Source organism: Schistocerca cancellata, chromosome 6 (assembly GCF_023864275.1).
Source record: "Schistocerca cancellata isolate TAMUIC-IGC-003103 chromosome 6, iqSchCanc2.1, whole genome shotgun sequence".
NCBI classification, from domain to species: domain Eukaryota; kingdom Metazoa; phylum Arthropoda; class Insecta; order Orthoptera; family Acrididae; genus Schistocerca; species Schistocerca cancellata.
This window is the reverse complement of record NC_064631.1, coordinates 305445907-305467493: the sequence shown is the minus strand read 5'-3', so window position 1 is coordinate 305467493 and position 21587 is coordinate 305445907. Positions and strand designations below refer to the sequence as shown.

At 43.5% G+C, this 21587-nt stretch overlaps 1 non-coding gene across 1 annotated transcript; it reads right to left on the bottom strand.

The window, feature by feature from the left end:
* Positions 1-11451: 11451 nt before the first annotated feature.
* On the bottom strand, positions 11452-11526 carry Trnas-cga (transfer RNA serine (anticodon CGA)). The gene has a single exon. It is a non-coding gene; the product is annotated as a tRNA-Ser (tRNA).
* Positions 11527-21587: the final 10061 nt, after the last annotated feature.

The window sequence follows — 21587 nt, the reverse complement described above, 5'->3', positions numbered from 1 at the left end:
GTTCGCAGTACTTTTTTAACGGTGGTGGACGGAATATTCGGCTGTCGTTACACAACTCGTGTACTGCCTGAAGATCGCACATTACGTCCAGCATTCTCAGCCACGACACCAATAACTTCAACAACCTGTGGTGCAATCGGCCGTCGGCCTCTCCCAGGGGCAATTCCCGAATGGCAGGTTAGCTCGAACTTCTGGATCATGGTCTTCAACTCCGGTGGGGAAAAAGGACTTCTCCGTATTTCTTTAATGCGTCGATACTCGCGAAAAGCAGCAGCATTATTAGTATGTTGATAAAACGGTTTTACGAGTAAAGCTCTGCTCATCTGGTCCAGACCCACGTTGACTGTCTGCAGCTGTAATGCACACTGGTGCATGAGTTTGAACCCTACGTCGCAGTACCAGTGTCGGCGCCTAACGGCAAGTCGTGGCACTAACACTATCAGCAACGCCAATCTTGCAGCGCACTGCCTTGCCATCACTCTTATAAAGTTGGGTACCATAAGTTGAACAATTTTCCGTCCTTAATTGCTCAAGCAGCGGAAGTTTAATTATAACCACCCTGTGCCAAAGATTACAAGAAAATATTAAACTGAAGTATTAGAAATATACGTCACAATTGATAGGCGACTTGCACATACAGGGTGAGTCACGAAGTTTTCTCCTGGTTGTTGGAGGTTATTCCTTAGGTTATTTGGAACAAAAGATGTAAATACAGTAATGTGATCAGACCCATAATTAAGCAGCGACAACAGAGTTCCGAAACATGCCACGGTTTATGGAGCGCTACACTTGTGTTCACAGGACACACGATCTGTCTAAGGTAGACAAGTGCAGCGAGTGGTACGTTTGCATAACAACCACGTTGTTGATACTGCAGTCACTGTTTACTGTTATTGTCTCCTGTGTGCAGTACACTTTGCGATGCAGTACAAGTTTTCATCGCAGGAGTATGCAGAGGTGGTGAACATTTTGGGTTACTATGATGATAATGCGAAAGCTGCTGTTGCCGAATATCGCTGTCGCTATCCTAATCGTAATCATTCAGTGGAACATATCGAACATTGCTACAAACTGGTGCTCTTCCCAATATTCGTATTCACTCCGAGAGACATCGTGACGTTCAAGAAGAGGAAAACATTATTAAATCAGTAGAGCGCAGTCCTCGTTCAAGTACAATACGCCTAGCTACTCGATTGAACGTTTCACGATCTAAGATATGTAGGATTCTTCATGAGAACGGACTGTATCCTTTTCAAGAGCATAAAGTTCACCATTTAGAGACAAATGATTGTGCCAACCGTTTGCTCTTTTGTAACTGGTTAAATGGAAATCGGCAGCTTCATAATGTTCAGTTTACAAGAGATGGCATCAAAAACATGCATAACATGCATTTCTGGGCAGACGAAAATCCCCATGCCACGGTAGTATCTCAATTTCAACGCAGATTCAGTGTCAATGTCTGATGTGGTGTTGCGTGTGACCAGTTACTGGGGCCGTTTATTCTCCCGAGTAATTTAAATGGTCGGATGTACGGTAACTTTTTACGAGAAGACTTACCGCAGCTTCTTGAAAATGTTCCTCTGCAAACAAGACGCCACGTGTACGTCCAACATGACGAGGCACCTGCTCACTTCTACCATCTGGTAACAGCTTATCTTAATCGGCGATTCCCACATTGATGGACAGGTCGCGGGGGCCCTAGCAACTGGTCTGCCAGATCCCCAGATTTAACACCCCTAGATTATTGCGTCTGGGGGTGGATGAAAGACGTCGTGTACGAAGTAATGGGGGAAACACGAGAAGAATTGATGCAACGCATTTTCGATGCCGGAAAGTCAATAAGGAACGACCATGTGAAATTACAAAATTCTATACAAGCGGTTCGCTCCCGTGCAAATCTTTGCCTTCAAATGCACGGAGGAAATTTTGAACACTTGCTTTAAATTCACTCTGAATGCAAGAGACTGCTACAGAATTGTTTAAATTAATTATTACGTGCATTTTTGATAGTTAAATCCTGCAATAAAGGTTTTTTCTGCCATTTTCCTGAGTTTTTCAATTACTATAGCTCCTTAATTATGGATCAGATCCCATTATTTTATTTACATTTTTTGTTCCAAATTACCTAAGGAATGCCCTCCAGAGACCGGGGGAAAACCTCGTGACTCACCCTCTATAATAATAATCTGTATGTAGTGCTCACGTGCTACACATGTTGTAATGTTACCTCAGGAAGATAGTCTCGTATGTAAGAGAGGACCTGGAGGCCCTAATCTTCCCAGGTGAAGTAAATGCGTAAATAAATAATGCTTAGTGAGTAAAATATAAATACAAAAACCCATGAATTCTACATGCCCACCCAACAGACGCGCTTCCTTAGTCATATCCTCCTCGCTCCGCAAAACGTAGCGGACAATTTTGCAGTGTAACACAACATGCTGTTGCAGTACTAGTTGGCAAGAAGTCCAGTTTTTTCGTTTGATAGCGATATTCCTATGATATAAAATTTTTCATCGTCCTGATTCGAACCAGTTGCCTCCGGATAGTGCTGAATCATTTCAAAACAATTTAGCGACTGCTGTCATGGAACCGGAAAGCTTGTCAATTGCAAGGCTGCTGCCGAGCCGTCCCGGCTCCGCAGGGGTAGCGCTATCTACTGCCGGCCCACTTGTGTGGCTTAGCGGTAATTATATTTATGGGCCAATGCGTAGAGCTGTGATTGAAGTCCAGACAACAAAGTTAGGCAACTGAGTAGTATCACTTTCGTATAACTTAACGATTTAAGCAGCACACAGCAGGAGAACTCTCAGAAAGCAGTTGTTCGGAGTGACATCTCGTGGCAATGATGAGTTGTGAGCCATCAAGCCATCCGGTCTACGTGTTACTGAAAACCCTATCAAAATCTTTCGCAGTAGTTCCTGAAGTTTGATATAGATAGAAAAACGCGACGGACGATTTTAATTTGTAAGAAGTAGAGGAAAAGGAGGAGGAGGAGAAAGAGAAGAAGATTAGGATACATATAGATCTACGTATAGAACGTGGTATCAATAGTTCGTATGGCCCAATGGCCTAGTGCAGATCTTTTAATTAGACGCCAGTTCATATCCGTACTGGGCAACATTGGCTTGATCCATTAATATGCGTGGGCTGTACAAAATGTACAAACGCAAGAACGGACAACAACAGAAGACCACAGAATCGCGAAGATGGTGCCTCGGAGCGAGCGGAGAATCGTAATGCTGTAGGGAGCGGTGGAGATTAAAAAGACGCCAGCAATCGCGCAGTCCCAGCCAGCGCTGGCAGTTATGCCATTCACCGCGAGATGGCAATGACATCGTTTACACAACAGTACAACGGTGGTTGACTTCACTTCGTCATAGTCCAACCAATTTGCACGAAATATTTATAAATCATACACACAAACCTTCACCTAACAGTGAAAATCGTACCAAAGTTACTACTGTAGCTCGTGACATTAAGCCGAACATACAGATAAAAGCGAGCAGGAGACTTCAATTTATTATACATGTTGAGAAGAAGACAAGAGAAGAGACGCCAAATGGCGAACGCTTCTCCCTATCCATCATCGCGAAGCGCGGTTTCTCAGAGACACTGTATTCGTGTGCGCTCTTAATGCAAACAGTCTCCATTTCAGTTTTTGCTGAATGCAGGGACTCTGCATCCTCGTTAATGAGGAGCACGCAGCACGCTCAGATTCAAATTAAACTGCTGAAATATTTTTATCTCCCACTCTAAACACTGTCTGACAGAACTGCATCGTGCAACATTGTTTTATTCTGTACTGCTATTCAAAAGAACGACCACTGTTGACTTTTTTCACGTATGGTAATATTTACTGCGGACAGTGCTTTTAGGTGTGGGCACGTGCCAGGTCGAACGCATGTTATGTATTCTAATGAAGTTACGCTGCGTGACAATGAACACCGTGATGAACTGGTTAACAGTTCTGCGTAATGGTAACGTAACAACCCGTGTACGGCGCGCAAGGTAAAAAATTCTCACAGTTCGTTATACAAGTGTTTAATATGACTTAAGTATTCACTTATTCCCGATAATATGTTCCACTTAAAAATGAAAATACAAATAATGAATGGAATGACTTATTTTATACTACAACTGCATCTATACTCCGCAAACCACGTCACGGTGTGTGGCTGAGAGTACTTTATGTGTCAGTTCCCCATTTTCCTGCTACAGCCGCGGATGGTTCTTTGGAGCGATCGTTGGTAAGCCTCCATGTGGATTCGAAACCCACTAATTATTTTCATGGCCTTCTCGCGAGGTATACATAGGAAGAAGCAGTATATTTGTTGGTTCTTCTACGAACGTACGGTCTCGGCACTTTAACAGTACACCTCACCTTGATGCAGAAAGCCTGTCTTGTAGCACCTGACACTTCAGTTGGCTGAGCATCTCCGTGACACTTCGCGCTTACTAAATGAAACTGTAACAAAACGCGCTTCTCTTCTTTAGATCTTCTGTATTTCCTCTATTAACCTTATCTGGCAGTATTCAAATGTTTTTCGAACAACGGAGTACATTTACTGAGGATTCTTCCAACGAATCTCTATCTGGTATATGCCTTACCCGCGATTAATTTTATTTGGTCGTTCCATTTCAAATCTCCCGTACTCATAATCCTAGATATTTTATGGAATTAAGTGCGTCCAGTGACCGTTACGCAACTACTGAGGGCCAACTGCCACTTCCTGCACCAAGCGTCGATCGTCTGCAGGCCTTTCTGTATTTCGCTACAATTTTCTAGCTTTGTGACTTCTCTGCAAACAACAGCAAAAATCAAATGTTCAAATGTGTGTGAAATCTTATGGGACTTAACTGCTAAGGTCATCAGTCACTAAGCCTACACACTACTTAATCTAAATTATCCTAAGGACAAACACACACACCCATGGTCGAAGGAGGATTCGAACCTCCGCCCGGACCAACCGCACAGTCCGTGACTGTAGCACCTTAGACCGCTCGGCTAATCCTGCGCGGCAAACAACAGCTTTATCCGCGAAAAGCCTCATGTGGCTTTCGATGTTATCACTACGTCATTTATATATACCGGAAGTAATAGTCTTATTTTTGTAAACCCTCGTCGCCAGTTTTGTAAAGGTCTCGTCGCAACTGCTGTGGAGGCCGATTTGCCGCTGTTGTTACGGTAGGCCGAGTTCGTCAAACAACGGCTTCTGCTGCAATACACTGCTAAGACAATTTCGCCCTACCACTGTTACACAGCTATACCCCATGGTCAAGTAACACGATAGCAGAACGAAGGTTCTACAACACTCCAACAAATTAGTAACAAAGTGACACAAATGACTTAAAAAGGTTTACTTAACATTGCGACTAGTTGCATAACGAAGTCTGTAACACTGATTGTAATGTAATACAAAAAAGGGGCCACAATCGTTAAGTGCAAATAATTGTAGGTAAACTTCACAGTACAGAGCAAATGCGATTTACAAGTCTGTTCACTTCTAAGATTTCACTAAACGACGTTCCCTGTCTAAGATAGTCCTGGACTATGATCTATAACCAAGTGGGAGAGAGCTGTTCTTCTATCTTCCGAGTAGGTTCCTGTCGGTTGTCGTCCGGTCATTGGCGGATTGTTCTCGACGGGCAATTGTCCTAAGCGAAGTCGCTATCTTCATCCTCAGCGCCGCGCGTGGCGTGTCTCTATGACACCGACACCAGCTCGCGTCTTTCCGCCTGTGGTGTTTTTGGCCTGGCTGTCTTGTTCGGACACCACAGGACTTACAACACTACCTTGGAATACGCCGAAGACTCCTCTTCATTGAGACAGGCTGTGTTTTGTTTGATAGAAACTCTTCAACGTCATCAGACAGTTGGTCTGATACTCCGTACGCTCGAATTTTTTTTCATTAGGTGGCATTGCGGAACTATTGGACGCCTTCCGGAAGTCAAGGAATACGGCATCTACCTGGGCGCCTCTGCCTACTGCTTTCCGTGTCTTATGGACGAACAAAGCGATCTGGATTTCACACGATCGCTGTTTTCAGAACCAATGTTAATTCATACAGAGGAGATTTTCAGTCTCTAGAATTGTCATAGTATGCGAACATTAAATACGTTACAAAATTCTATAACAGACCGACATCATAGATAGAGGCCTATAGTTCTATGCCTTTGTTCATTGACCTTTCTTGGAAAGAGGAATGACCTGCGCTTTTTCCGATCATTTGGAACGCTTCGCTCCTCGGGAGACCTACGGTACATTCTTGCTAGAAGAGGAACAAGTTCTTTCGCATACTCTATGTAGAATCGACCTGTATCCTGTCAGATCCAGTGGACTTCCGCTGTTGGACGATTTCAGTTTCCTTTTTTTCCCTTGGTCACTTATTTAGTTTGATGGGAAAATCTGCTTCCCGCTACTGTGCAAGTTAAGAAAATTATTCTACCAGATATGAAGGGTGCTGTTTGTGCGTCACGGATTTATTTGAATAGTTGGTCAGATCTTAGTTATTAAAAAAAATTGGGACTTTCCACTTTTTGCTCAACATTCCGCCGTTTGTTAAATAAATCGCTGCAGTCTTCTGCGTTGTGAACGTTCTGATGTTTCTAATCGTTTCATGAATCACTCCCGTGGTCGAAAGGTGAGCGCGTCATGTTCCGAACTTGTAGACTGTTCTTGAAAGACATAATATTCCCCTTTGACTATTAAAACCATTGATACAAAAAAATCCAAAATTTCAATTTCAGCAGTCCGGCCATTTTTAATTGGAGTACAGCGCACTGCATAAACAGAATGTACGTACAGTATTGAGTCATTCATCTGTTTACAAAATGGCACTAAGTAACTGAAATCATTAAAATCTGAATGTGCACAATGTACTGTACTTTACCCTAGCTGCCACTTGAAAATGGCTAAAGAGCAAAAATTGATTTACATTATTTCATGACTATATTTTAACAGTCAAAGCCGATGATAATGCGTTTCAAAAAGTTTTATATTATTGAATCCCAGCAAAGAAGTTAAAAAAAGGAAAAGAAAATAGACTGCAGACAAATATGCCTTCCGATTACTAACTAAATTTTTATACCGTAAAAAATGCTTTTTCCGTCAATACGTACTTTATCATTATAAATAGTATTATTAACAACACATAAAAGAAAATGCGAACGTTAACATTTAACTATATATGACGGTAGTATCTGTTCCCGAAAGAACAGTTACCGTAGATGACCATGCAGCTTTGCTAGAAATGAAATGATAATTAAATGGACACCCTAGCTGCAAACAGGCGTTGATGAACTTCATTGGGGACATGTTGAAAATGTGTGCCCCGACCGGGACTCGAACCCTCATTATTTTATTTGTTAGTTTTTGTCGACCAGAACCACTTTACGTTTAGCTTCTTCTCAGCCCAGAATCTCTCCGCTCTTTATGTGTGATCTTCTGTGCGGTGCTCTGTCCCGAGCGGCAGAGCGTCTTGTTTTAAATATCTCTCAATGTAACAGATCTTCGTCAAAGACGTTTGGAGGGCTGCTTTGGTATTTTTAAGTCAGGGGATGTCAGTTATGGGATTTTGATCTAAAATGTCAAAAATCTTTTTGGTCAATCAGTTTACGTGCGTTTATTTTAATTGAACATTTTTTTCTTTTATGAGCGTCGTTCTTTTAATTGCATCCAAGAATTATTTCAAATGACTTTGCGTCATTCCTACTCAGACTAACTGTATGCTACTTTCAGAAATGTTATACACTGAAGTGCCATAGAAACTGGTACAGGCATGCGTATTTAAACCCAGAGAAATGTAAACGAGCAGAAAACGGCGCTGCGGTCGGCAACGCCTATACAGTATATGACAAGTGTCTGGCGCAGTTGCTAGATCGGTTACTGCTGCTACAATAGGAGGTTATCAAAATTTAGGTGAGTTTGAACGTGGTGTTGCAGTCGGCGAACGAGCGATGTGACACAACATCTCCGAGGTAGCCGGCCGCTGTGGTCGAGCGGTTCTAGGCGCTTCAGTCCGGAACCGCGCTGCTGCTACGGTCGCAGGTTCGAATCCTGCCTCGGGCATGGATGTGTGTGATGTCCTTAGGTTAGTTTGGTTTAAGTAGATCTAAGTCTAGGGGACTGATGACCTTAGATGTTAAGTCCCATAGTGCTCAGAGCCGTTTGAATTTTTCTCCGAGGCAGCGATGAAGCTGGGATTTCCCCGTTCGACCATTTCACGAGTGTACCGTATCAGGAATCCGGTAAAACATTAAATCTCCGACTTCGCTGCGGCCGGAAAAAGATCCTGCAAGACTGGCACCAACGACGACTCAAGAGAAACGTTCCACGTGACAGAAGTGCTACCCTTCTGCAAATCGCTGTAGGTTTCAGTGCTGGGCCATCAACAACTGTCAGCGTGCGAACCATTCAACGAAACATCATCAACATGGGCATTCGGGACCGAAGCCCCCCTCGTGTACACTTGATGTCTGCACCCCACAAAGCTTTACGTCACGCCTGGGACCGTCAACATTGACATTGGAGAGTTTAGAAGAAAAATTTTGAATGGTCGGGCGAGTGTCGTTTCGAATTGTATCGAGTGGATGAAAGTGTACGGGTATGGACACAACCTCATGAATCCACAGACCTGTGGCTCTTTAATGGTCTGGGGCGTGTGCAATTGGAGTGACATGGGACCCCTGATGCGTCTAGGTACGACTGACAGGTGACACGTACGTAAGCATCCTGTCTGATCACCAGCATCCATTCGTGTCCATTGTGCATTCCTACGGACTTGGGACTTTCCAGCAGGGCAATGCGACACCACAAACGTCCTGATTGCTACAGAGGGCTCCAGGAATACTCTTGAGTTTAAACACTTCCGCTGGCCAACAAAGTACCCAGACATGAACATCACTGAGCGTATCTGGGATGCCTTGTAACCTGCTGTTCAGAAGAGATATCCGCCCCCTCGTACTCTTAAGGATTTATGGACTGCCCTGCAGGATCGATGGTGTCAGTTCCCACCAGCATTACTTCAGACATTAGTCGAGTCCATGCCACGCCGTGTTGCGGCACTTCTGCGTGCTCGCGAGGACCGTACACGATATTAGGCAGGTGTACCAGTTTCTTTGGGTCTATTCCTCAGTTCTTAATGTCTGCTCAATTTCCTTTAAGTCTGGCTTGTTCATTTTGCTCCTCCCACCGTTATGATAAAGGAGCTAAAGTGAAACTACCTGCGCAAACATATAGCTGGCTTTTCTGTAGTCACGTTGGACCGATGGCGCAACCTGTTGCCAGCAGGCTGAAAAGTTGCCAGGCTAGCCGAAACACAAGTTGGCCTGCTTTAATAATTGTGATGGAGATAGCGGCATGCAGGCTGGCAGGAGAATTTGTACACCTCTTGGCAATCCGATGTAATGGTGTGGATTTGGCGAATGCCTGGAGAAAGTTAGCTACCATCAAGTGTAGTGCCAACAGTGAAGTACGGAGGGGACGGTGTTACGGTGTGTGGGCGTTTTTCACGGTTAGGGTGCAGTATCCTTCTTGCGCCTAAGAAAACGCTACATGCGGAAGGACATGAACAGATTTTACAGCATTGTATAGTGCTTAGAACAGAGGAACAGTTCGGAGAAAAAGATAGATTGTATCAGCTTAACAATGCACTCTGTCATAAATCAGCGACTGTGAGGCAATATTTTGTGGACGATAGCACTACTGAAATGGACTGACCCCTCTAGAGTTCCGATATGAAACTAGTGGAACAGCTTTTGAAGAGTTAGAATGTTCAGTTCGTTCCAGACCCCAGCTTCCAACTTCTCTGATTTCAGATCTCGAGGAAAATTGGACTGCCATTACTCCATATACATTCAGAGACCTCGTTAAAAGCGTCGCCGGCAGAATTCAAGCTGTCATAAAGCCGAAGGGTGGACACTCCCCGTACTAACGTCCACTGATAGGTGTACGGAAACTTGTGATGAGATAGTGTGTAAGTCTACTTTTTGGAAAAAGTAAACCGCCATTTGATAGTGCATTATTTATATTTTGTACTACCCTGATTTCGGCTTTTATTCCGTTATCAAATACAATGTTAAAAGCTTTTAGACCATTATTAAGTCATGTTTGTTAAAGCAGTTCCAAGCAGGTAAATAAGGTAAACACCTGCCTTTAGAACGTAACAGTCATGTGTTAGCCATGCTTACCTCCCTTGGACTGCCTTAACAAATATGACTTAATAATGGTCTAACAATTTTTAGCACTGTACTTCATAATGGCATAAACGCCGAAATCAGGATAGCAGAAAAAATAAATATAATAATACACAGTCAAATGGTAGTTTATTCTTTTCAAAAGTATTTCGTGACTGTGGCTCGACGCCATCGGAAATTTCTGATAACTCAGCTGGTTTCGTGATTTTGTTTAGCAGGTTAAATTGGATACGAGCGGTTTCGATAATGTTTGGCAGACGTCGCCGGCAAAAGCTGTTCCACACATACATCGGTCCTTTACGTTCGATTTCCATTCTAAGTGGTTTGTGCCCTCTTTTTCTCAGTTTCGTTCGCCAGTTTCAGATGATCTTATCGAGATCACAGGTGAAAAGCAGCCTACTGACTCTGGAGTACTGCGATTCTGAACTTATTACATTAAGGGAAATGACAGACAGTATTCCGAAGTTGATCACTGATTTATTTAGCTGGCGCGAGAGAGTTATACAGAGAAATGCTCAGTCATCTCCAGAGGGACGCCGTGAATCGGAGACATCGTACTTCATTCTTGTTGCTTCCATTGCGCTGGAAGAAATGGGGACGTCACCATTTGTGTGAGCGATCTGTTAGTATGAAGCTGCCGGCCGTTGTGCCCGAGCGGTTCTAGGCGCTTCAGTTTACGGTCGCAGGTTAGAATCCTGCCTCGGGCATGGATGTGTGTGATGTCCTTAGGTTAGTTAGGTTTAAGTAGTTCTAATTTCTAGGGGACTGATGACCTCCGATGTTAAGTCCCATAGTGCTCAGAGCCATTTGAACCATTGTAAGTATGAAGCCCACTTGCCTCTATGGCAATGATTTGAACCCTATCTCCGTTCGAAAAATGGCGAAAAAACTGTACATATACTGCAAACTGGCCGCGCGGGGTAGCCGCGCGGTGTAAGGCGTCATGTCACTGTTCGCGCGGCTCCCCCTGTAGGAGGTTCAAGTCCTCCTTCGGGTATGGGTGTGTATGTTGTCCTTATCATAAGTTGGATTAAGTAGTGCGTAAGCCTAGGGAACGATGACCTCAGCAGTTTGGTCCCATAGTCCTTACCACAAATTTCCAAATACTGCATACTGTGTTGTGAGTCTCAGCTGAAAACGTCCAGTAACGTAACGCATACCAACCAGCCAACAAAGACATGTATCATTCCAGAATGAGATTTTCACTCTGCAGCGGAGTGTGCGCTGATATGAAACTTCCTGGCAGATTAAAACTGTTTGCCCGACCGAGACTCGAACTCGGGACCTTTGCCTTTCGCGGGCAAGTGCTCTACCAACTGAGCTACCGAAGCACGACTCACTTGCCCGCGAAAGGCAAAGGTCCCGAGTTCGAGTCTCGGTCGGGCACACAGTTTTAATCTGCCAGGAAGTTTCATATCAGCGCACACTCCGCTGCAGAGTGAAAATCTCATTCTGGAAACATCCCCCAGGCTGTGGCTAAGCCATGTCTCCGCAATATCCTTTCTTTCAGGAGTGCTAGTTCTGCAAGTTTCGCAGGAGAGCTTCTGTAAAGTTTGGAAGGTAGGAGACGAGATACTGGCAGAAGTAAAGCTGTGAGTACCGGGCGTGAGTCGTGCTTCGGTAGCTCAGCTGGCAGAGCACTTGCCCGCGAAAGGCAAAGGACCCGAGTTCGAGTCTCGGTCGGGCACACAGTTTTAATCTGCCAGGAAGTTACATGTATCATTCTTCATTTAGAGGAATGATTTTTCCTGTACTCGTAATAAGCTTGCATACGGATTGAATGGCCGGCCGGTGTGGCCGTGCGGTTCTAGGCGCTACAGTCTGGAGCCGAGCGACCGCTACGGTCGTGTTCGAATCCTGCCTCGGGCATAGATGTTTGTGATGTCCTTAGGTTAGTTAGGTTTAATTAGTTCTAAGTTGTAGGCGACTGATGACCTCAGAAGTTAGTTCGCATAGTGCTCAGAGCCATTTGAACGGATTAAATTTTAATCCACATATTCCACAGGCATTGAAATACTTTAGTATTACGTTGGTAGCATTAGGTCAAGGTGTTTCTGGTGTAACGCTTTCAGTTTTTGTCAGTGTATTTTATACAAACCACACAGGTGAAAGTGTCCGAGGTTGACTGAAAGAACTCAGAATTGCAAACTTTCAGTACAGTGCTTTCATTCTCTGAAAAAAATTAAATTCTAGCACGTCAGAATTCCTATTACCCTCAGACACCTCGGTTCTTAGCAATAAAGACGGTCGCTTAACGGCCCGGGTTTCCCGTATGCTGGGCAAACACAGGCACTGATTAAACCTTTCACCCAGCGTTAACGCGCTCGTAAAAGACGGCTGCCCTCAGATATATTCGGTGCCGGTTCATCTCGGTGGATCTGCTCGCTGCGCTAAAATTAGTACGTTGCCGTAACCTATAGCAGCAGCTCTTTGAATTTTCACGGATAAAATACAGAGAGCGAAAGCTCACCTGCAACTCGTGCAGGAAACAGACTGAAAGGAAAGCAGTTATTGTGAAGGGAGTGAGACCGGGTTGTAGCCTAGTCCCGCTGTTATTCGATTTGTGCACTCAGCAAGTACTAAAGGAAACTAAGGACAGACGTTGAAATGCAATTTAAATTCAGGAAGACGAAACGATAACTTTGAAGAATTCTGCCAGAGGTAGCAAAAAAGTTGAAGGACAGTTGAATGTGAAACGTAGCAACTTGGGTACAGACACCAATATGCCACGTTTTTTTCCCCCCAAATTTCTTTTATCTCCGATAAAGCCCCTGGCAAAGAGTGTGACAGAGACACAAAAACTGCAAATCCGTAAATAACGCTAATTTAACTTAACTTTATTACCCAGATCATTCATCTAATTATTGTGAATCCATCAGTATAATTAGAAAACTTCATTAACTGGAAATATTAATACAGTACAACTCTGCAGATTTTTATGAGCTGATATACACATTTCAGTATAATGACCTATTCTATAGCACAATATTCCGATTTTCAAGCAACGTATTTTAATTTTTCCTGAAATTAATTATGTTCTGTATTAATTCGATTTGATGTTCAAAGAGGCGGCCACATTCCATTGTAAACTGTTATAGCTGTTAATACTATCTGTGAGAGTCCGGACTTAGATTACATACTTTTGCTGCCCGGAATTTTTTTGAATAACCTTACATACAGTACTAAATAATTACTTAATTAACAATATGACACAGACGTATAGAGTAATATTTCAGGATGGCGTATGTTCATGTAAACAGAGCGACTCACATTGCAAAAGAAAAATTGTGTCGTTATATTTTTCTAAATTTGTAACCAGCAACATTTTTCTGTAATCCAGAATTCCGTTGGCTCTTGTAGTTCGTCGAAAGTAGTAAATTCCAATCCAACCAATTTAAAACATTACGTTCAAATGGTTGAAATGGCTCTGAGCACTATTGGACTCAACTGCTGAGGTCATTAGTCCCTTAGAACTAGTTAAACCTAACTAACCTAAGGACATCACACACATCCATGCCCGAGGCAGGATTCGAACCTGCGACCGTAGCGGTCTCGCGGTTCCAGACTGCAGCGCCAGAACCGCGCGGCCACTTCGGCCGGCTAAAACATTATGTAATTTCCAAACTAACAGTTTGTTCTTACGTGACTGTTCAAAATGGTTCAAATGGCTCTGAGCACATGGGACTTAACAGCTGTGGTCATCAGTCCCCTAGAACTTAGAACTACTTAAACCTAACTAACCTAAGGACATCACACACATCCATGCCCGAGGCAGGATTCGAACCTGCGACCGTAGCAGTCGTGCGGTTCCGGACTGCGCGCCTAGAACCGCGAGACCACCGCGGCCGGCTACGTGACTGTTCATAAGACCCATCTCTACAACGAAAGAGTCAGTCTCTGTTGAGTTAGTAAAGGTGTACATCTCCCTGTATGACAGTATGTATGGAAATGTACCGTAGGCGGCCCGGTGGATACGTTAAACCAAGAACGTGTACCCCCGCTCGGGACGTGTCTCGTGCCCTGCCGCATATTACTCTATAACTGAGTGGTAATTTTTCATACTTTTAATGTGAACTTATTCGTGATACCAATGGCTGCGTCAGTCTCTAAGGATGACCCACAATGGCAGTGTTGTTTAATGAGGACAAAGGCTTACTGTGCACTTCTAACAAACAATGATTCTACGCAAGTTGGAGACCAGTGCGACATGCTGTCTAAACTGTGTTGCTATTTTAGAGAGTTACTTAGTTTGTCACTTACGTCGACTCCTTGTTTTCCACACAATAGTGAAGTGCCGTGTCGTGGTTACCGCACTTGGACCGCAACTCTAGAACTATTGCCAGGGTTAGTGCGTAGCCACCTATTTATTCGTACCGAACTGAAGTGTATGAGGCCAAACTGGCCATCAAGAGTAGTTCAGACAACATTCAAGTGTTGCCGAAGTCTTTAAGCTTCAAGTTTTGATGTGGACTACAATACTTACAATTACACGACGAACATTCACAAACATAAAAAGGATTATGGTCAAATTGAAGCATACGAGGTGGGAGGGGGGATTTGATTAGCATACGAGACAAATTAGCAGACTAATTTTGCAGTCTGCGCAGCAGAAAACATAAAGGAATATATATATATATATATATATATATATATATATATATATATATATATATATATATATATATATATGTGTGTGTGTGTGTGTGTGTGTGTGTGTGTGTGTGTGTGCAGATTTTCAATGCATATATAAAAAAACGTCAATGAAAACGAAAAGTAGCTCTGTGTTAACACCAAATATAAACATAAGTAATAGAAAAGAATGTTGTGTCATTCTTTGTCTAGAGAGCAGCTACGTATCGTAGTGAACCTTTGACGGTGAACTGTATAGGGAAGCAGAAAGTAGAAGCCCTGGAAATGTGGTGCTACACGAGCCTGCTGAAGATTAGACTGGGAGACCAGCTAACTAACGAAGAGGCACTGGATCTGTTCGTCGTTCGGACCTTGCTTAATCTACTGTAACACAGCTGTAGTAAGACGGATGTTCGAACGGCTATACAAATGGCCACTAACCCGGGCTAAATCAAAAGCGTTCCATCGCAAGCTCCTAGTTCAGATAAGAAACGAGCAACAAGCCCCCCCCCCCCACCCAAACGCCGATTCTGCGGGTGGTCTCTTCATAAAAAAAAATGGTTACGGCGCTTCCGCTGTAACTATTATAAAGAGTGTGAGTGATATTGGACGCCCATGTCGTACGCATTTATTAAAACACCGTTTTTTGTTTCAGCTGTATCTATTAAAATGTTTATATACTTTCATATTATAAAGATCTAAAATAATGTATAAATGAGCCAGTGTAGCAGATAGCATGAATTCATTACATAACTGCCGGCCGGAGTGGCCGAGCGGTTCTAGGTGCTACAGTTTGGAACCGCGCGACCGCTACGGTCGCAGCTTCGAATCCTGCCTCGGGCATGGATGTGTGTGATGCCCTTAGGTTAGTTAGGTTTAACTAGTTTTAAGTTCTAGGGGACTGATGACCATAGCAGTTAAGTCCCATAGTGCTCATAGCCATTTGAACCATTTATTACATAACTGAAAAAGTCATTCTGTCGACAAAAACAACTTCTACAGTACGGGATAACCCAGTCTCGTACAGAGTCTTACGAACTCAAAATGAGTGGCATCTACTTTTATACTCAGCAAGCTACCATACGGTTCGTGGCGGAAGATACTTCTGGTACCTCTGTCAGATCCCCACACCCCTTTCCCTGCTCCATTCGCGAATAGTATGTGGGAAGCAAGAATGTCGCAGAGCCCCATGTGAGCCCTAGTTTCTCGGCCTTTCTCCGTGCTCTAGTTGGAAGCAGAGTCCCAGAAGACTCATCCGATCAAATTACTTTTTTCCATTGCTCCATGGTCCAGGTTTTAAAGCTTCGTCACCACGTTTTCCAGTTACGGACATTTGCATCACTGACGAGTTGTTTTGGGATTCCAGTTCCCACTGCGATTCCTTGTTTATGAAGCTCACTTCGTGTTGTTAGATTGCGACACGTTTCATGAATACGACATTCAGTTCTGCAGTGAATTTTGCAGCTGTTTTCTGTATCTTTCGTACAATCCTCTTCAGCCGGCCGTCGTGGCGAGCGGTTCTAGGCGCTACAGTCTGGAACCGCACGACCGCTACGATCGCAGGTTCGAATCCCGCCTCGGGCATGGATGTGTGTGATGTCCTTAGGTTAGTTAGGTTTAAGTAGTTCTAAGTTCTAAGACCTCAAATGTTAAGTCCCATAGTGCTCAGAGCCATTTGAACCATTTTTTGAAAAATCCTCTTCAATGACCGTCCGTCACGATCACTCAACACGGGTTATTGTCCACGTTGTGAATTGGCGTATGATGTTTTTCCATTTTCCCTGTATGCGGAGTAAATCTTCGATACGATGCCTCTTGAAACACCACACTTCGGCTACCTTAGTTACGGAGGCATCCACCATAGGAGCTCCAAAAATTTGCCCACGTTCGGATTCAGCTACGTCCGACAACTGAACTCGACTCAGAACACTGTTCTGACCTGACTGAGACAACGTGTTGAGGAAATTGCACACGTGCCGTTCCTGGTCAAATAGAACAGTGCAACCTGCAGGCTTTGCTAGCATCTACGTTTATGTTCGAGCCTGCATTTCTCGCGATGCTCATATTTTTTTTCCTCTCTTCATACTTTCGAGGAAGTACTACGTTGCCTGACTACTTGGAACGTGAACTCTCGGAAATTTAACAGTACATCTGTCCGTAATGTACACTGTGTCTACTATAACGTCTGCCACTGAGGTTTATAGAGCGCATCTGTCCACATATCTTTCCACCATTGATTCCAGTACATTTCTTTATTCCGAGATGATATATCTCAGTATTTGTCATTTCAAAGTTCGTACTATGATTGAAGGGAGAAACTGCCGCAATGAAATGATTTTGGAGGACATAATGCAGTATTTCGGTATTCTTGGCGTCACCTTACGTTTCAGGCCAGTATGGTCACTGAATGACAAAATGGAATATTTCGATCATCTTACTGACGTGACGTACGACCAAAGGTTCTTAGGCTTGCCTGTAAAATTTTAATTTCGAATTCATCGAACACTTCTAATGCTCGTTCTGACTTCATTCACCTAATCAAAATAAAACAATTATCTGTGTCAGTCACTCTTTATTTCATCACACGAAGCTTTTCGAGAGTTCATACTCTCATCTTCAGTCAGAACAATGATATTATGATACGTATTTGTCAGCCAGATGCAGCCAGTTGCTTTTTGTGGCTTCATTTTGCTACAACAACGTATAACGGGAGCTTGTTTCAGTAATTTGGCGTTAAGATTATAAATTTTAAACTGTGATAGAGTTACTTACAATCCGGTTCTATGCAGTGAAACAGATTGTAAGTAGCTCTATCACCGTTTAAAATCAATAATTTGAGCGCCATATTATTGTAACAAATGCCTGTTATACGTTTTTGTAGCAAAATGAAACCGTAACAAACAACTGGCTACACCCCACTAGCAAATATGTAACAGTATCATTGTTTCCAACTGAAGATGAGAGTATGAACTCTCAAAACCCTCCGTGGGATGAAATAAAAAGAGTGACTCATGCAGATAATTGTTTTATTTGAACTTTTACTGTCATAAACAGTCGCACTTCCTTGCAACAGCCCGACATGGACGACAAAGTTTTCATTCAGCTACTGTTTGTTAACAAGAGTTTTCTTGTTGTACGATACTGAAATGCACTGTCTTCGTTGTGACTTTCACTACTAAGTGGGATAAAACAATTTCTAAAGGTTTTAGCACTTGTCAGCTGAAAGCATGAACTGTTTTAATGCCACAATAACTTTTTCCAAAATGTATTCGAAAGCTCCCTCTGTCACTAGAACCAACAGTTGTTGACAACAATAGACAACGAAGTTAGGTATAAACACACGAATCGCCTGGCTACTATATAATAAATTTATTTGTAACTTTTTTGCAGTCTCATGCTTCTCGCAGATAGCTTCCTGCCTGGTACATTGTGACCGCGATATTCGCAGAATACGCTAAGCAGAAGTTACCACATAAATATGTTATAGTTGGCTCTGATTCTCTAACTAGAAACGGACTTACGTGTATGTTCTTTGGAAGGCACATAATGTGATAAACCTCTCTTACGAAGTTAACTATAACGTTTACATCGGCGGCTTAGACATCTGCACTGTTGACGATTGGTTACAGACGTCATTTTTCGTGATAGTTCACCTGCAGTATTTATTCCGAGGTTGCCGTAGCGTTCACTGGAATATGGAAGCTATGGAGAGGAGAGACGAAAATTGATTGGCTTGTACGAACAGGCAGAGTGCGGCTGGTCGCATGAGCGACTAGTTTTATTTTCATTGATATATTATTAGTGTTATTGTCTTACGATAACATGCAAGAATGAACCAGGTAATATTTGTATTTTTTTGGTGTAATTCATGCTTCATTACTGTCATTAATTCTAATCTGCTTGCGTCATAGCATATTAATGACAAGGCAGACAACATCGACTTTTCGACAGTTATTTAAGAGGACCATTTTTTGAAGGTTCTATCGGCCGTGAAGTTAAAACCGCAGTGAAAATCCTATGAAGTTTTGCACCGATGTGTTGCACAGTGTCTCCAATATGCCCGTCGATGACGTCACGTGACACTTGTCAGTTCAAATGGCTCTGAGCACTATGGGACTTAACATCTGAGGTCCTCAGTCCCCTAGAACTTGGAACTACTGAAACCTAACTAACCTAAGGACAGCACACACATCCATGCCGAGGCAGGATTCTAACCTGCGACCATAGCGGTCGCGCGGTTTCATACTGAAGCGCCTGGAACCGCTCGGTCACTCCGGCCGGCTGGCTCCCTCTGATTTTCATCTCTTCGCTTACATGAAAAGCTGGCTAGGACAGCATTTTGGCACAAACAATGAGCTGCAGAAGCGTGGAGAATTGGCTGAAAGCACTTGTGGCTGCCTTCTGTGACGACGGTATTGAAAAGTTGGTACTAAATGTTGCAAATAGATCATTTTTGATTTTCATTGTGGACATGGAAAAAAATTACCCACATTCAATAAAGTACCGTCTTAAAAAATAAAAAAGCTTCACAAATATTCAGCCAGATATTGATAACATTTCATAACATTATCTTCAGAAACGTAAAATTACAGGGTGTTACAAAAAGGTACGGCCAAACCTTCAGGAAACATTCCTCACACACAAATAAAAAAAAGATGTTATGTTGACAAGTGTCCGGAAATGCTTAATTTCCATGTTAGAGCTCATTTTAGTTTCGTCAGTATGTACTGTACTTCCTCGATTCACCGCCAGTTGGCCCAATTGAAGGAAGGTAATGTTGACTTCGGTGCTTGTGTTGACATGCGACTTATTGCTCTACAGTACTAGCATCAAGCACATCAGTACGTAGCATCAACAGGTTAATGTTCATCAGGAGCGTGGTTTTGCAGTCAGTGCAATGTTTACAAATGCGGAGTTGGCAGATGCCCATTTGATGTATGGATTAGCACGGGGCAATAGCCGTGGCGTGGTACGTTTGTATCGAGACAGATTTCCAGAACGAAGGTGTCCCGACAAGAAGACGTTCGAAGCAATTGATCGGCGTCTTAGGGAGCAAAGGGGCTCTGAACACTATGGGACTTAACTTCTGTGGTCATCAGTCCCCTAGAACTTAGAACTACTTAAACCTAACTAACCTAAGGACATCACACACATCCACGCCCGTGGCAGGATTCGAACCTGCGACCGTAGCAGTCCCGCGGCTCCGGACTTCGCGCCTAGAACCACTAGGCCACCGCGGCCGGCTCTTAGGGAGCACGGAACATTCCAGCCTATGACTCGCGACTGGGGAAGACCTAGAACGACGAGGGCACCTGCAGTAGACGAGGCAATTCTTCGTGCAGTTGACGATAACCCTAATGTCAGCGTCAGAGAAGTTGCTGCTGTACAAGGTAACGTTGACTACGTCACTGTGTGGAGAGTGCTTCGGGAGAACCAGTTGTTTCCGTACCATGTACAGCTTGTGCAGGCACTATCAGCAGCTGATTGGCCTCCACAGGTACACTTCTGCGAATGGTTCATCCAACAATGTGTCAATCCTCATTTCAGTGCAAATGTTCTCTTTACGGATGAGGCTTCATTCCAAAGTGATCAACTTGTAAATTTTCACAATCAACATGTGTGGGCTGACGAGAATCCGCACGCAATTGTGCAATCACGTCATCAACACAGATTTTCTGTGAACGTTTGGGCAGGCATTGTTGGTGATGTCTTGATTGGGCCCCATGTTCTTCCACCTACGCTCAATGGAGCACGTTCTCATGATTTCATACGGGATACTCTACCTGCGCTGCTAGAACATGTGCCTTTACAAGTACGACACAACATGTGGTTCATGCACGATGGAGCTCCTGCACATTTCAGTCGAAGTGTTCGTACGCTTCTCAACAACAGATTCGGTGACCGATGGATTGGTAGAGGCGGACCAATTCCATGGCCTCCACGCTCTCCTGACCTCAACCCTCTTGACTTTCATTTATGGGGGCATTTGAAAGCTCTTGTCTACGCAACCCCGGTACCAAATGTAGAGACTGTTCGTGCTGGTAATGTGGACGGTAGTGATACAATTCGCCATTCTCCAGGGCTGCATCAGCGCATCAGGGATTCCATGCGACGGAGGGTGATGATGATGATGTTTGGTTTGTGGGGCGCTCAACTGCGTGGTTATCAGCGCCCGTACAATTACCCAATCTTTGCTCAGTCCAAGTTCGCCACTTTCCTGGATGATGATGAAATGATGAGGACAACACAAACACCCAGTCAGCGACGGAGGGTGGATGCATGTATCCTCGGTAACGGAGGACATTTTGAACATTTCCTGTAACAAAGTGTTTGAAGTCACGCTGGTACGTTCTGTTGCTGTGTGTTTCCATTCCATGATTAACGTGACTTGAAGAGAAGTAATAAAATGAGCTCTAACATGGAAAGTAAGCGTTTCCGGACACATGTCCACATAACATATTTTCTTTCTTTGTGTGTGAGGAATGTTTCCTGAAAGTTTGGCCGTACCTTTTTATAACACCCTGTATATCCTTCTGAATACGCAAAAAAGTTGTTTCCTATGGTTACACCAACAATTAATCATAGCTGGGGTTATTCAAATCTCAGAAATACCTATGTGTAAAAATTTGCGGGAATATGAATTGGGAAGGTCATATATGCTCAGTTACAGATAAAGCATGTAGCAGAGTTCGGCTCATTGGTACGATGCTAGGGGAATGCAGCCTGTCTATGAAGGATATTGCTTAGAAAACACTCGTGTTTCC